We start from the raw sequence: 16,443 nt of genomic DNA on the forward strand, positions 1-16,443 counted from the left end.
TAATTCCTGAACGGTACTCTTATGTATGATGGACAAAGTAATTCTCAATTCTTGCTGCAAAGAGCACAAGAAAGTGAAAAGACAGCCCACAGGATGGAAGAATATATTTGGAAATCATATATTCAATGAGAGATTTGTATCCAGAACTTGTATGAAGAACTCTTACAACTTAATGATAAAAACCAATTAATCCAATTAAAAAATAGGCAAAGGATTTAATAGACATTTCTCCCAAGAAAATATGTAAAAGGCCAATAAAGACATAAAAAGTCATTGGGGAAAATACAACTCAAAACCACAAAGAGATACACTTTCACACTTCTAGGATGGCTGTAATAATAATAATAATAATAATAATAATAATAATAATAATAATAAGGCAACAGTAGCAAGTCTTAGCAAGGATTCGGAGAAATTAAAACTTTCTTACATGGCTAACAGAAATGTAAATGGTGCGGCCACTTTGGAAAACAGTTTGGCCCTTCCTTCAAAGTCAAGCAGGGTCACCGAGCGAGACAGCGTGGCTGCAGCAACCAGGAGCGTTGGGAGAAGTATGGCTCTTCTCGTTCCTTCTATTTGGCAAATCTTTTTTTTCATATAGAAATTCCAGATTTTCCCCAAACTGGGGATCGTATGTGTGTTCTAGAGTAGAAATCAGTTAAACGAAAAAGTGAAATTATCATTAGAGGGTTGAAGGGAAATCACAAAGCCCAGATTCCATTTTATCTCAGGGGAAATTAAAAAAATACCATACCTACTAAATTCATTTTCATTTTCCAACCTAAGTGTCCCTCATCAGCTCCAGTTGCTTGTCTGCAGCAGGAAAAGGTTTTCACGTCCTACAGCCATTTTCAGAGAAACTAAAATAATATAGAGCAGTAGTCACCAGCTGGCAGGCCTGGGACACTTTGTCAAATGTGTAAGCATAGTCTATGTGTGTCAGGAAATAGAGTCCAAGGTAGGAAATCTCATGCCTGCCTTCCTTCCTTCCTTCCTTCCTTCCTTCCTTCCTTCCTTCCTTCCTTCCTTCCTTCCTTCTTTCCCTTCTTCCTTCCCTCCTCCTTTTCTTCCTTCCTTCCTTCCTTCCTTCTTTCCTTCCCTCCTTCCTTCTCTCCTTTTTTCCTTCCCTCCTTCCTTCCTTCTTTCCTACTGTAGGGTTTCAGAACGAGTCACTTCAAGACGTGACTCAGTGGTATGCAGATTGTTCTGAGCTAAAGGCAACCAAGACCCTGCAGGCTCAATAGAAACTTCTGTACCACCCCTCCCCCCTGAACTACCTGGAAGAATCCGAGGTAGGGGCCTGGCCTGTAGTAAGAGATGATCAGAGATGACCTGTTTGACCCCTCTGTAGAGCAGGGCACACTTCTAGTTACTGAACAACCGCTCTTCTTACTTTCCTCCCCTCTGAAGCCCCAAGGTGATCCTTAGCTCAAAATGCCACGTGTACCTCATTTTCTTTTTCTGTCTTGGAACCTCTCCTGCATGTGGGGTCTCTGACCCTCTCATATATGTGGGGTTCCCATAGGTAATGAAATTTGGTCATTTTCTCCTGCTAATCTGTTTCACGTCCATTTTCTTATTAGACCAGCCAGGAGAACCTGGAAGGTGGAGGAAAGTTTCCTCCTCCCCTACACTTCCTCATTTAAAGTTTCCAACAACGCCCAAAGTACGAGACTAGAAGAAGGGGGACCAAGAAGCCCTCCTTGTCTTCTAGCAACTTAAATATCCCTACTTAGAAGGGAACCACTGTTGTCCTTGACCTCCGGCCCTCACCTTCATCCTTCCTCTTTTCCTTCCCTTTTCGGAGAGCATCTTAAAAAGTCTATCCCGTCTGCTCCCACTGTAATGAGGGTCAATCTGTCTGTTTTAAACTCTTCTTCCTCGTCTGAGGCAAGCCCGGACTTGAGAGCCTCCTTGGTTCGCACACAGCATGCAAGTGTGACCAGGGCCTTTGCTCACTCACCATTACTGCTCGATGAACTTCTATTGAGCACCTATCATGTTCTGAGCACTCCGCTACCTGATCTCAGTTAACCCTCAAGTAACTTTGTGGGGCAGGATCTGTTATTATCCCCGTTTTACAGATGTTAACATGCAGCCTTAATAAATAAGGCCCCTCACGTAGCTTGTGAAAAACTTAGTAAACAGAAGCCTCACCGAAAATGAATTGGGAGGTCCCGTGAGGGTGGGTGGCTTTCACGCCCTACGTGGGTCACAGAGCACAACGGGGAGAACTCTGGTTGTGACAGCCCACCCAACGTCCCTCCGCCCTCCGCGGAAGGGTCCCCACTAGTCTGTTTTAGGGGACTTGCACACAGCTCATCATGGTTCCACGTTCCAGATGGTGACTCTTTGTGGTTCTCGAATCAATCCTTTATTTATTTATTTATTTATTTATTTGGTGAGGCGACCCTTGGTTGACCTCACAGATTGCAAGGACCTTGTCAGCTTACAATCAATCCCTTATTTGTTTATTTTGTACGCCTGCAGCACCTGGTCTTCCTAGGTGGTCTCCCATCCAAGTACTAACTAGACCCGACCCTGCTTAGCTTCTGAGATCAGATGGGATTGGGCATGTTCAGGGTAGCATGGCCGTAGACCTGAATAAACCCATTTTACTGGAGAAATATCCTGCTGATCTTTTGTTTAAGGTCAACAAGCTATTATATATAAAAAAAAAATACAAGTTTGTGTATTTGCACAACCTTGGCTTATAACTAGCGTGATATGACTGCTCTTCTATGTTAGAACTCTTGGAAATCTTGGATTCCGGAACAACATTTTTTTTTTGTGGTAGAATATGCATAAAATTTACCATTGTAACCATTGTTACGTGTATAATTCAGCGTCATTAATTATATCCGCAATGTTGTGCAACCATCATTACTGTCCATTCCTAGAGCATTTGCATCATCCCAAACAGGAAATTTATTTCCATTAAACAATAGCTTTCCATCCCCCCTTCCCTGGCCCCTGGTAAACTCTCTTCTACTTTCTGTCTCTATGAGTTTGCCTATTCTAAGTACCCCACGTAGGTGGGATCATACAATATTTATCCTTTTGTTGGACCAATATATTTTTGTGGAATGAAAGAATGAATGATTCCATCCTCCTGAAGACTTTGAAATACATGGGGCCATCCCTGCCCTGTACTCAGAATTCAGACTTCCTGATTCTCAATATCCAGCTAATCCTTCCAATCCTGCGTATTTCTCGGGAATTGGCCGTGGTCTGTTTGATCAGGATACCTGCCAGAATCACCCTGCAGTACTCCAGATCCGGGCCTCTTCTGCATACTCTGTTAGACGCCACCCTGTTCTACACACGCGATGCGAATGATGAACATCCCCAAGGGACTTCATTCCCTACAAAGTACTTTGTTATATGTACACACACACACACACACACACACACACACACGTTTCCCTCGCAATACCCTTATCAGGTAAATAATGAGGTATTTAACAAGTAAGGAAACTGAGAAGTAAAGACAGGATATGCCTTACCCGCATGTGATGGCTAGCAAATGCGAGAGCAAGAATCCGGAGGCGGCGGGCATCTCTGTACAGCACTCTGCGCCCTGGCAGTCTGTCCCGTCCCTCTGTTTTAAAGAAACTCCACTACTGGGTAGGGCAGAGGAATGCTTGGGATGGCCCACGTGTATGTGTGCATGTATGTGTGTGTGCGCATGCATGTGTGTTTGCACACACACGTGTGTGTGCATATGTGTGCACGTGTGCGCACGTGTGTCGCACGCGTGTGTGCCCGTGTGTGTGAGTGCTCGCGCACGTGAGTGTGCACATGTGCGTGCATGTATGTGTGCGCTTGCATGTGTGTGCATGTGTGTGCACTTGCATGTGTGTGCGTGTGTCTGCGCGTGTGCATGTGTGTGCGTGCGTGTGCGCGTGTGTGCGTGTGTCTGCGCGTGTGCATGTGTGCACGTGTGTGCTTGCATGTGTCTGCGCGTGTGTGCATGTGTCTGCGCGTGTGCATGTGTGCACGTGTGTGCTTGCATGTGTCTGCGCGTGTGCATGTGTGTGCGTGCGTGTGCGTGCGTGTGCGCGTGTGTCTGCGCACGTGCGCGCACACACTCGGGACGAGGGAGAGCTGCACCGAGTTCGGCGGCGCCTTCTGCGGCCTCTGCGTGCATATTCTTGGTTCCCCTCCCCACGTGCGTCTCGCGCCTGCCGCCCGCCGCCGCGCTGTGCTTTATAAGAAATGAAGTCCCGGCTCTGGTCCAGCCCCGTGCTCGCTCTCCTAGAGCTTCCTCTCCGCATCTCTGGCCCCTTTCCTGTCCCGCTGAGCTAGGAAGAGAACGTAGGCACCTTCAAATCCAGTGCGTCCTCTTCCTAGGCCTGTGGCCAGCTCTGAGCGGCCAACTTTTATTTTACTTTATTTTGTGTTTTGGAATGTATTCATTTTATTTTGGTATGAGAGTTCAGATTTTACCTCTTTTTTTAAAAAAATTTTTATTAATTAGGGTTAACATTCAATACTATTTTAGTTTCAGGCGCACAGCATAGTGGTTAGACATTTAGATAGTTCACAGAGTGACCCCCTGACCAGTCTAGTCCCCACCTGGCACTAGACGTAGTTATTACGACGTCATTGGCTGCATTCCCTGTGCTGTACTTCCCATCCCCGTGACTGTTTTGTAACTATGAATTTGTACTTAATCCCGTTTGGACAGCTAGCTTTTAAACTCCACTCTCCTTTGGCCTTACCCTGGTTCCTCTTAAAATTCCCGAAGCAAAGGTGTTAATCTAGGATGGCACGTATGACCCATGCCTCACTCTGCAAGAGAGAAAGCTTAGAGAAGGGAGAGAGGGAGATGACATTTGTAATCCTGTCACTCTCTCCTGTGCCCTGGGGAGGTTCTCCCCTCCAGGAAGCTGAAATAAAGGTGAAAGCTGTGTGTGGCTCATTCTGTAACATTAATTGCCTTGGCTTCACCAGCCCATAGGTATAGACGGAGTTGCGTTAATAGCAGTTGCCAGATTCCTTTGGCTGAATGGTCTTTCGACTCATCCAGCTTTTCTGAGTCGCCCTGCAAAGACTCGTCCGAATATTTCTGTCCCCTGAGAATATCTTACATGTCCCTGCCAACACATTGCTTCTCTTCATTGGGCACTAACATCTCACACCTGGCATCTTCCTGCTTACTGGGCATCAGCGCCTTCTGAAGCAGATGACACACCAGGGCTTTGGAGCTGTCAGAGTGCCACACTGTTCTGCTTCCAAACAACAGAGAGCATCTCTTCTGTGTTACACTCTTGGTGGGGGGACGGGGCAGGGGGCGGCGGGAGCAGAAGCCAAGCTTGTGCTGTGAGGTTATACGAAAGTAAATGTCTCCTTCAGTTTTTCCTAATGACCCAGTATAAGTCCAATGGGTTCCTGGTCGAGAAACAAATTTGAATATCGGTATTTGATATTTAAGATCGCTATTTGAATATTAATGCCGTTCTTCGTCCTCGAACAAGCAAAGCTCTTTCACTGTGTCAAGCCCTTGCAGTATCTGGCATCTGCCTTCTACAGGATGAGTTTCCCCCGAGAGGCTTCTCAGAGGTCAGGAAACCGCTCCTGGAGGAGTCATCCCACGTTTGCCCCACGTGCTCAGCCACGTCTAATCTGCAGCTCACCTACCGTACCCACGTATTATTTCCACGATGCTCTTTTCCTCAGCCAGGGCAGCGTTGGTTTTGTCAGGAAGGTGGTCTAGCTGCAGATGACATGATGCCTGACGAATGGCTGCCTCAACGAATAGGATTCCCTTTGTGTCTTATAAGAAGCATTCAGACACAGCAGTCCAGAGCCTTTGCAGTGGCTTGAGAAGGCTATCAGGGACCCGTGCATCTCTTCGCCCTCCCTTCCTCCTTCCCTCCCTCCCTCTCTCTCTCCCTCTCTCTGTTTTGGCCCCGACATTCTCAGCCCATCAGCTTTTGTCCTCGTGTGTCTCACGATCACTTATGGCTGCTGCAGCTCCCACCATGGGTCAGCACTGCATTCAGAGGAAGAAGGAGAAAAGGCCCACGGGTGGACTTCCACTTACATCCTTTCCAGCGGAGCTGCATGCATTCACTGGTGTGTGTGTGTGTGTGTGTGTGTGTGTGTGTGTGTGTGTGTGTGTGTGTCTTGGGCGGGGTGGGAGGTGGTATCTAAACTCCCCATTTCTTCCAAGCTTGAAACAGATGCTGCATTATGCGTCACAACGGCGTATCCCAGTGGCGTTTCTTAGACATTCTCCCAGCGGCAGCTGCTCCTGTGGACGTCGTTCGCTCGTTTGGTGTCCCACCCCGAAAACGGGCCACACATCTTTACATCTCACCTTTCTTTGCGTCAAACAGTAGCACAAAGGGAACCGATTAAATGGACAGTTTAAGACCTCGAGACCTTTTATGAAGTTTCTCGTTGTGGCTCCTAGAAAGCTCCAAAATATTTTAGAGCATCACTTTGACTAGCCGTTTGCCGCGCCAGCCTGTCCTCTAGGTCAGGAAGGGATGCGATGCCCCATCCTTCCACGCAGGGTGTTCTGCAGAGTACCAGAGCTGGCAGGTGTTCTGAGGCGCGCATGCGCAGGCTGGCACGCTGCCGGTCTTATCCAACTCCTAGAGCTACGCCGCGCGCCCTGGCATTGCAAAGGATTTTAAAAGTCGTATCGTAAATAAGCTTGTTTAACTTTGTTGAACCCACTGCTTCCCACATTTTTTGACTAAAAGAACCTTTGAGGCATCGTAGCTATGTACATGAAGTGGAACTAGGGTTTTATGGAACAGACTTTGGAAAACGTCAGCCTACTCTATTAACGTTAAACTCTAGCTACGTTTTCCAGCCAAGCTTATCAGATTGAGTGGTCGAGTGTGAAGTGTAAATAATATAATACTTATGATGCTGTGTTAGCAGTTTAGCGTGCTTCCAAGTGGTCCCTTTTACCTTTCCCCTTTGAAATGTATTAATACAAACCAGTTTCCTTTCATGAGATGATTATAATGTAATTTCTTATGCATATAGATCAAGAAAAAATGTTTTAGTTTTAAGACATGGCAAAGGTTGTGAAATAAGGAACGGTTTGGTTTTTTAAAAAAGAAAACACAATTTTGCACATATCGAAGGAAATAAAATATTAACAAAATTAAGCAAAGCAGTATATAGGGGATATTAAAGAGAAGAACTTTTTAAAAGCACCCCACGACCAGGAAATAACTAGACTGTGATATTGAGGCCAAAATAAAAAGAGATCAGCAGCCTGGCATACATCCAAGGGGAGAAAAATTAAAAATACGATTGAATTATACCTGCTGACAATTTCCTTCAAAGGTAAACAATTTTGAGGCGTCAAATAATTGAACAGAACCCAAGTTCAGATTATGTGCTTCATTAACATTTGTGGTCAGTGAACAGAACATCCCCAAGTGCCTCAAGCCTGGACTAACTTTGTATCTCATGCACACACTCAGATGCCGAGTCATAGTGATAAAACACCCGACAGAGACGAGAGCCAAATATGGTCAGCCTCGTGACGATGCTGGAGAAGCGGTGGAGGCCGTGGCCTCAAAACCCTCGGTGTGGACCCACGGGGGCCGACAGATTGGGCGCAAGAAGTGGCTGCCTTCTGCTAATGCTCTTAGCATTTCGCAATTAACCACAATATCATATTTAACTCCTAGAAGACAGTAGGGTGGAGAATTAGTCAGCCCCATGACACAGTGAAGCAAAAGCCGAAACGATTAACCAGCAAATACATGGCTCTAACTCCCCCGCCTCAGAAACAGAAGGTGCTAAGTGTCATCATGTATACGTAACACACGTGATACCTATACGATTCTACGCAAACTTCTTATTGACTTTTAACAGATATTTTCTCTCTAGATTCCCCAGAAGAATACAAAATTTTACTCATTATCAGATCTGTTCACTAGTTGCAACGCAGTGCAGGTGCTATTTTGTTACTATGATTTTTTTTTTTAAGCCAGAGGCTATTATAGTACAGAACGCACGTGACCCAATGAGATGAGATTCTTTATGGAAAACCCTTGCTGAGTGTCCTAAGGGTGAGTGTGGGAGCAGGGGCGGGGTTTGGGGTTTGTGTGATTACATCTCCGACGGCTTCCGAAAGAATGAAACCTCAAATACTAGGCTGTTATCAAGTTTAAAAATTGCTTCGGGGGTAGAAATTTAAAAATCTCATATTTTATGTGAACGTTTCAGGAGGAAGAAATTTGAATAAAGAGTCATTAACCCGTAGCTTAGAGACAGACCATGAGCCAGGAGCTCTCCTCCAGGTGGGAAAGGGTCCGCCTCGCGGGCGCGGCAGCATTTGTTTCTTGATCACGTTCGAGGTTCAGCTCTTGCCAGGTCTATTTTTAGAACACGGCGAACTCAGCGCCCAGACGTGAATGCGGAGGTAGCCGGAATCTGGCGCTCTGAGAGCTATGTGTTCGTGCTTTTCTTTTAGGGGGAAAGAGGGCCCGTTACCGATGACCTGTTGTCACGCGTGGAGACTTGCCGGTGGAGAACAAGTCCCCCGTGTTTGTGTTTTGTGTTTTCTCTCTGTATCACCATCTATCTAGTCAAGGGATTGTTCAACAGTCTGCACCAGGCAAATTAAATACATTTGTTGAAATTACTATATTCAGAGAGCTACGCTCCTTTCCAGCACATGGCCAGCCTGTGACTGAAGCTCTGGATTCTTCAAATTAAACTGGGTTGGGGAATTTTTTTTTTTTCCCACTGAAAGTGCTCTCCTTCTATGCAGGCACAGTCAGAATCCCCCAGGGAGAGGAACTTGCTAAGGGCCTCGCCTGCCTCTTCTTTGATGCGATCTCCCTTAAAAAAGTTTTTTTTAATTGGCGTAAAATATACGTCGTGTTAAATTTACCATCCTAACCACGTTGGCGTGTATAGCTCAGTGGCATAAAGACCATTCACGCTGTCGTGCAGCCATCACCACCATCCACCCCGCGTCGCAACTCTAAAACTCTGTCCCCGTTAAACGTAACTGCACCCCCGCTCCCCCGAGCCCCTGGCGACCACCATTCAGCTCTCGGCTTCTACCGGCTTGGCCGCCCTAGGCTTTTCACGTGCGCAGAATCACGCAGTGTTTGTCCTCTGTGTCTGGCTTATTTCACTTAGCGCAGGGTCTGTAAGTTTCATCCCTGTCGTGGCCCGTGTCTGCCGTCTCCCATGTTGGCGGCTGAACGCAAAAAGCAGCCCGGTCACTTAATCTTTTCATATTCACGGAATCCTTCATATCGGTTGGCTTCAAAGGAAAAAAAAAAAAAAAACAGAAAGAGCAAAGCGGCATTCGTAGTGGGGTAGGCTTGGGGTATGATAAATAGGAAGAGGCGCGCAGAAAGAGGCCGTTTCGGCTTGGTTTTAGCCTGCTCTCAGAGAGTCTGGACCCCCCGGAGCTGGGCGAGGTCGCAGAATCAATATTTTTAAGAGCCGTTTTTAAAAATGCAAAGGATTCGGAGCACACGAGTTCTGTTTGTGTTGTACCGCGCGAGTTTCACCCGTGAGCTCCACCCACGGTCACCGCTTCACAGATACAGCCGAGCCATCCTCCTCGACGGCCTTTCGAAATCTGACTTTGTCTTCCCTTCTGGAGGCAAAACGCTTCAGTTTTGCTGAGGTGACGGACTTTGTTTTCTCGTCCTTTAACACCCGTTGGCTTTCCCTCAGACGTCCATTGGTGGTCAGCACCCATGCCGGGCGAGGCATCCAGCATCTCCCGGGATCTGGTCTGCAGTAGGCAGAAGTCTAAGACGGCGGACGGAACCAGGGCTGCTGATCAGAAGACAGTAGGTCAGGAAGGTCATCCAGGCGGGCGAGCCCAGCCTGGTCACCTGGGCACCTTAACAGCAGAGTGTGCTCCTCCTGGATGCGTAAGGGGAGGTGAGGGAGGTTCAGCAGCGGGAGGGATCCACCGTGAGGGGGTGATCGCTGAAGTGGAGAGGGTCACCTGGCGACGAGCTGAGAATGGCCCGTGGGAGCTGAGAGCCCAGAGCCAGCAAGGGAATGGGGACCTCGGTTCTACACCTGCCAACCACTCGAGGAAACTTGGAGAAGATGTTCCCCTAGCCCAGCCTCCAGGTGAGGTTCCTACCAGCCGACACCATGATGTTAGCCTCAGGAGCCCCTGCGTGGAGCATCTGGTTAAAACACGCCAGACTCCTGAGTAACGGACACTGAGCTAATACGTGGATGATGTTTTAAGCCACGAAGTCTGTAATAACGTGTAAATGCAAAAACGGATAATGAATACACTCGTTCTGTGTGATGCTCCAAGAAACTTACCTGCTCGTGGTTCCCAAGCATGGCCTGCTCTCAGGCTCAAGTACCTTTTGTTCACGGTGTTTCTCTGCCGGGAGCATCAGCCCTTCTGATCCGGTCAGGTGGGTGAATTCTCTCTTCCTGTTCAAGGCGCATCTCAGGCCTCACTGCCACCAGAACATGCCACTCCTTTCCCTAGGTAGACGGACTGTCCAGTCCCTTCTGACCAGAGGAATTAGAGCGAGCCCCGGGAAACGCCACTGGCAGGAGAATTTTCAGTTAGCAGCGTCAAGATTTCACGGAAAAAAGATCATGAAGACAATTGTTATGGAAAAATTGAGACTACACATATAAAAGTCTCAAGTGTTTTATATTCCCTAAAATAATGCCAGCCGTTTACGTCACTGTGGTAGTTCACGATACGCGGCAGCTATCGCTGTCATGGTGGCAATCATTGGCAGACCGCGTTATGTATTTACCACTTGCTGCTAAGTGGAAGCTTTGAAGGACGTCCTTCCTCTGCAGTGCTACTGAGATGCGTAACTTCCTCCTGTTTTGCCCCAGAGGGATGCGTGTGGTCTCACCTAAATAGTTGATGATTTTTATAACCTTTAACCCTGAGGGTTTGTGTGTTTCTCCTGCCTCCTGTTTTCTGCTGACTTTGTCACTCGGGTCTAGCCCTGCGGAGCAGTAGGGGCAGAGGCGACCTCAGCACACGCGGGTGCGGGGTTCTGAGACCACGCCCCGGCATCCCTGGCTTGCGCAACCTCCCCGACCACCTTGCCCAGCCATGACACCCTTCCGGGTCTCCGCCCCGCCACCTGAGAGCCCGCCCCCTTCACCATGGCGCTGAAGCCAGGATGGGACCACCGCCAGTTTCGTCCATCCGGCCTCCAGGATCACAAACTCTCGCCGCCGTACTCCTCTCTACCTTCCGTCTCCATCCTAATCCTGAATTGCTTTCTCTAATTACAGTATAGCCTTTGTATTCGCAAGGACCATGCCCTCTCATCTTTGACTACCCTCAGATGCACAAGTACCTCATAGCATGTATCAAGCCCCTATCATGAGAGAGGCCCTGAGGCGCCAGAGAGAGGAATAATATGTAACTATATGTTTTCAAGAAGTTCGTTTGCAGATGCAAGAAATTCAGTTAGGCAGATAAAGCGGTGTCCGGACATTAAAGCAAAGAATGGTGGTCATTGGAAGTTGCATCAATGGGGTTCAACATTTAACAGGTATCGCAATAGGAAGACAAAGCATGAAAATCGACATTTAGGTGCAGAAAACTTTTCAGGATTCAAGTAGACGTGAGAGAAGTCTGTTGGGAGGTAGCAAGACATGTGGGAGGATGTTCAGACGCAGGGTTTTCGTCCGGTAGGGAACAGACAGCAAAGCGGAGTCTCGGTTCTTCGGGCTCTGGCCTGCTGGGAAAAGAAAGGGAGACTCACATGGAAAATCACATTTATGACCCAATTACCAGAAGTAGGCCACAGGCAGGTTTGGGTCTTGAATACAGTTTTAAAAACTGGAGCAAGCCTGAAAGTCTGTCCTTCCACAGAAAGTCCACGTGCAAGTATGCAAATAGATACATGCAAGGCTGTTCACTGCAGAGCTGTTGATAACAGTGGAAATCTCAGAAACAGCTGAGTGCTCCCCAGGGGGGTCCTGGTTATGTGAATGATGCTGTGTCCAACCGAGGGAATATTTCGAAGGTCTTAAAATCAGTGAGAGATCTAGCGCATATGAGATGATGTGGGAAGATTTCCAAAATGCATCATTAATTGAAAAAAATTAAAATACAAGGCAAGATGAACAGTGTGATATTACCAGTGCAAATAAAAGGATATTTCCAATCCATGTATATTTGTCAGTGTACATTCATGGGGGGGGGGATATTTGAAGTATTTCAAACAAAGGAGATTTCAGGCAGGGATTGGTTAAAAATTGCGGCAGAGCCAAAAAGGCGAGTTTACCCGCAGGCGAGCAACGTCAGGAAGACCTGGATGGAGAGACAAGAAAAGTAAGGCGAGTCCACGGTCAACGCTGGAGGCCCTGCCGGGGTGACGCTGGAACACCCCACATTCCAAGCACGACGTCCCCTCGCGGGCTTCCCTGGGGCGTCCATTAGCCCGAGGGGTGGTCTCGAAGGGCAGCCTCCTGGCGTTATTATTATGTTGTGTGAAATTAGCAAGTTGTGTCAAGGGGAGAGAGCTCATGTAAGTGCTTCGGTTTGTTTATTTGTTCGTTTGTTTTTAGATACACTCCTCTTGTTTGGTAAATGTCGAATGTGACGAGAAAGACCTAAAATTGCTTAGCTGGTTCGGGTTGTAGGGGTGGGGAGAGAGGCCGATGCATTATTAAAGACAAGATAATTTACAATGATCATCTACAAATGGTTTTATTTTAACTTATCTGAAAAGAAGAGTCTATTTAAAACTGCGGACACGTGTTGGTTTCTGTACATTAACTTTCCAAGTTGGGATGTGCAGTATATTTTTTAAAGGGACAAGTAGATTACTTCTTGATAACAGTTCATTGAGTCGATTTCATGGTGAAGCTGTGCGGTCTTCCGATCTGGTGATTTCTGGGACCCGTGCAGATCTTCCCCACCTCCCCTGTCCCTTGTCGTAGCTCCTAGTGGGCAGCCAGGGGGGACGGCGGGACCAGAGGCTCAGGCGCTGTCGGGGCTTCGTCTCCATCTCGCCTCTGCTGCGTTCCTCTCTGTGTTTCTGCTCCTCCTTCTTGCAGGCAGTTTCATCCGCACCTTGAAAGAAAGTACCGAGGTTGCGGACGGGACGGACGGGGGACCCTCGCCCTTCTGCCCTTCTGTTCCCAGGTGCAGGCCCTGTGACTAAGTTACACCGCCCCGCCCCCTGCAGTCCGACTCCCCCGGCTTCGCCCAGGGCGAGGGCCATTTACCCCGGGGAAGGGATCGGATGCCTGTGGTTCAGCATCCTTCTTCCTTTCCTTTTGGCGTCAGCCCGCAGGCTACACACATTTTCCGCTCCTCCAAGCAAGAAGTTTTAAAGGGTCAGGCACCCGTGCGCGGGGAGCCAGCTCCTGGGCAGCTGTGACTAGGTGGGTCATTCTGTTTAATTCAGGGACAGAACATAAGCTGGCCCATGAATCATACACTCTCCGATGATCTCCGGGCCGACTTTGATCTGGCCATGAAAGTGACGTCTTCGTCTCCAGTTGTCTATTTCCACATCTATTTCTCAAATGGTTCTGAGCTTGGTTGGACTTATATATATGTATATCAAGCGTTTTATATATTGATCCCCTTGAAACCCCACAGCCACCAACATCGCCAGGCTTTTATGTTTCACAATCTTTATCGTCCAGGAGAGATAGTTTTCAGAAGGTGAAATCAAATCGTGCCAGGGCATGCCCCCCCCCCCCCCCCCCCCCCCCCCCCCCCCCGCCTGGCCCTCCCCCTTCCCCCGCAGCTGTGCCACCGCTGTGGGGAAAGGCCGCGCGCGCAGCCCATCACGAGTCCCCTCGGTTCTGGGCGGGGCCAGCCAGCAGGGGCAGCGCAGGGAGCTGCGTGTGGACTCCACGGAGGAGAGGAGCTGCTCCGTCATCCGAAACGTTCCCGGCCCCACGTGTCAGGGCGATGCGCTCACCCTAGCGAAGTCAGGGCGAGGCTCAGGCTGCCCTGGACCGGCTATGGGCCCTGGCTGGGTCAACCAGGTGGGCCACAGGGGTGATTGGAGGCTGTGAAAGCATTTATATGTCGTATTAGGGGACATGGTAACAGGCCCATCCAGTTTTGGCTGGGTAGAGGGCCAGAGAGGAGAGACAGCTCTCAAAGGCAAAAGGACTGTGAGGGCCCAGGATGAGAGACGCCTGCTTCTTCCCTCGCCAAGCATTCCAAAGTTTTACCTTTGTCCCGTCTCCCTACCAGGCCTTCCTGTCACCCTTCTCTGTCTCAGAAGAGGAACTCGTCATCTTTAAAGAGAAAACGGAGGCCGACATGAATTTTAAAAGCTTTCTCCCCTCCCCCACCGCAAACATCGGCTTCCCCCACCTGTCACCTCCCCTCCTGTCTCCAGGGAAAGTGCCCTTCCTCCCGGTCAGGCCGCAGTGAGGTATCATAGTGTGATGCGGAGCTTGGGGTCCAGATGGCTACTTTTCACCTTTATCCTCCTTGACCTTCCTGCAGCGTCTGACCCTGCGGGCCTCTCTCTTTTTGGCTTTTTCTCTTCCCTTGGCTTCCATTTTACTGCTTCCTAATGGTTTCCCTTCTCTACCTCTAACCATAGATTCTCAACGTCCGTCACAGAGTTCTCTTTCTCCGCCTGCCAGCAGGGCCCTTCCCTCAACTCTCTTCTCTCCTTATTCTACATACTGTCCCTTCATGGTCTCACCTGGACCCACACCCTCGGGTAACCCCTGCCATTGGCTTATGCAGATCTACATTTCCAGGTCTCGCCTCTTCCTTAAGCTCATAATGGTTGCCTTAGGGCCAGACGCACCCAGATCTTAAATAGACTTGAGTGCTTTTATAACTATAATAAAGGCAGCTATCTAATGGGTTCATAGTTTTAAACATTCAACTCTCTGTGGGATTTGTGCATCCGGTATGTTCTACAGGCACCTTAGACATTTCAAGTGCAAGGCAAACTCATCATGTTCCTCACCCCACGAACGGGTCTCTGCCCCACCCCTTCTGTACACACCAACTCTGTCGCCCTAACCAGAAGCTTCTTTCTCCCCTTTACTCCCGTTAAAACACTATTTGTCCTTAACGAGCCTTATCGGTCTACCTGCTTGGATTTCTGTCTTTCGCTCTGTTCTCAGCCAGCCAGAACACGCGCCCGTCTCCAGGGGTGTGCTCTCTCCCTTCGTTGGAGCCCCTCTGTGCATCAGCAGGCCCCCCCACTTCTCCTTCGCTTACTCCTGCTCTGTCTTTGAGGTTCAGCCGAGGCCCACTTTCCTTTAGGAAACCTCCTCCTCCGCAAGATCGACTTAGAGCCCCTTGATTCTCTCTGTGGCAGGTACCCGTGACGCACAGCGCTGCGTCCTCTACCCGAGGACAGTCCTGGTGCTTGGTCCCTCCCCAAGTCCAGTCTGAAGTGTCTGCATTTTGCTCCCTTGGAGCTTTCTCTGAATCTATGAGAAGCCGGTCAGCCCGGCTGTGGAAGCGACGTGGACGCGGCGTGTGGCGGAAGCTACTAGAAGCGGAGGCAACCCCCAGTTAATGGGGGACAGGAGTCGGCGGACCCTCCAGCGAGGTGATCTGAGGCCCCTTCTGCACTGGTCTTCGGGTGCTCCCTAGGGGGACGGTGCCCCCGAGGCCATCGTTGCTCTTGGGCCGCCTCTGTTAGTCTTTCTCCTTCTTTCTTTCACTCTCTGTACTTCCTCGCCTCCGCCCCCCCCCCCCCCCGCGACCACCCAAATAAACTGCCTGTGCTCAGACGCCTTTTCTCAGGCCGTGACCTAAAGATCAAACATCTTCAGGTGGGCAGGGCCCCGAACTCGCACGCGCTCTGCTGGTCCCCGGTCCGTGTGGCCGCTGTGGCACTTACCGTACTGAGTTGTCATTACCGCTTTACCTCGCGCACCTTTGCATCCCTTTGTGCCCAGTGCCTGACACGGGGCCTGGATTAAAACAGACGCGTGAAATGTGGGAAAGCAGGTGTGTGTGCGCGCGTGGAGAGACGGAGGGAGCGAGAAGAAGGGGCCGATGGGGGGTAAGGAAAGGTGGATGGCGGGCTGTTGCCGGGGCCACTGTCGCTGAGTGGCAGCTGCTTTCACTGCGGTCCTCTTCACTGCGCGAAGGTGCAGAACGTGCGCACCGCATCGCAAAGGCCGGCTATTCGCTATTCTTGGAAAAGCCGCCCAGGGAGACACGCAGGCAGGGGGGCCTGTGCTCCCTCGCTCGTCAGAGCGTGGCTCGGGGACTGAGCCCCTCCTCGGGCCGTGAAACAGACTCGCTGCGAACGAAGCCAGAGCGACGGTTCCCTCCGGGATGCGGTGAGCACGAAGCGCCCGGGAGCGATGAGGGCGGAACGCGGGCGGCGCCGCCGTCCATCCGTCCATCCGTCCATCCGTCCGACCGCTGCTCAGCTTGCTCAGGACGAGAGGAGTCAGGGAGACAACGGAGCCGCAGTCTCCGGGTCCGTGGCCCTTAAAAACCCGGCGGATCCTCCGCCAGACTGTCGCGGA

General features: G+C 49.7%; 1 protein-coding gene and 1 pseudogene across 3 annotated transcripts in view; one reads left to right on the plus strand and one right to left on the minus strand.

The window, feature by feature from the left end:
• LOC107517439 overlaps nucleotides 1–16,443 on the plus strand; it is a 59,107-nt gene that overhangs the window by 32,600 nt on the left and 10,064 nt on the right. The window lies entirely within an intron of this gene.
• Nucleotides 2,482–2,600, minus strand: LOC118609579 (annotated as a pseudogene).

This window comes from Rousettus aegyptiacus, unplaced genomic scaffold (genome assembly GCF_014176215.1).
Source record: "Rousettus aegyptiacus isolate mRouAeg1 unplaced genomic scaffold, mRouAeg1.p scaffold_m13_p_11, whole genome shotgun sequence".
Classification (NCBI taxonomy): Eukaryota; Metazoa; Chordata; class Mammalia; order Chiroptera; family Pteropodidae; genus Rousettus; species Rousettus aegyptiacus.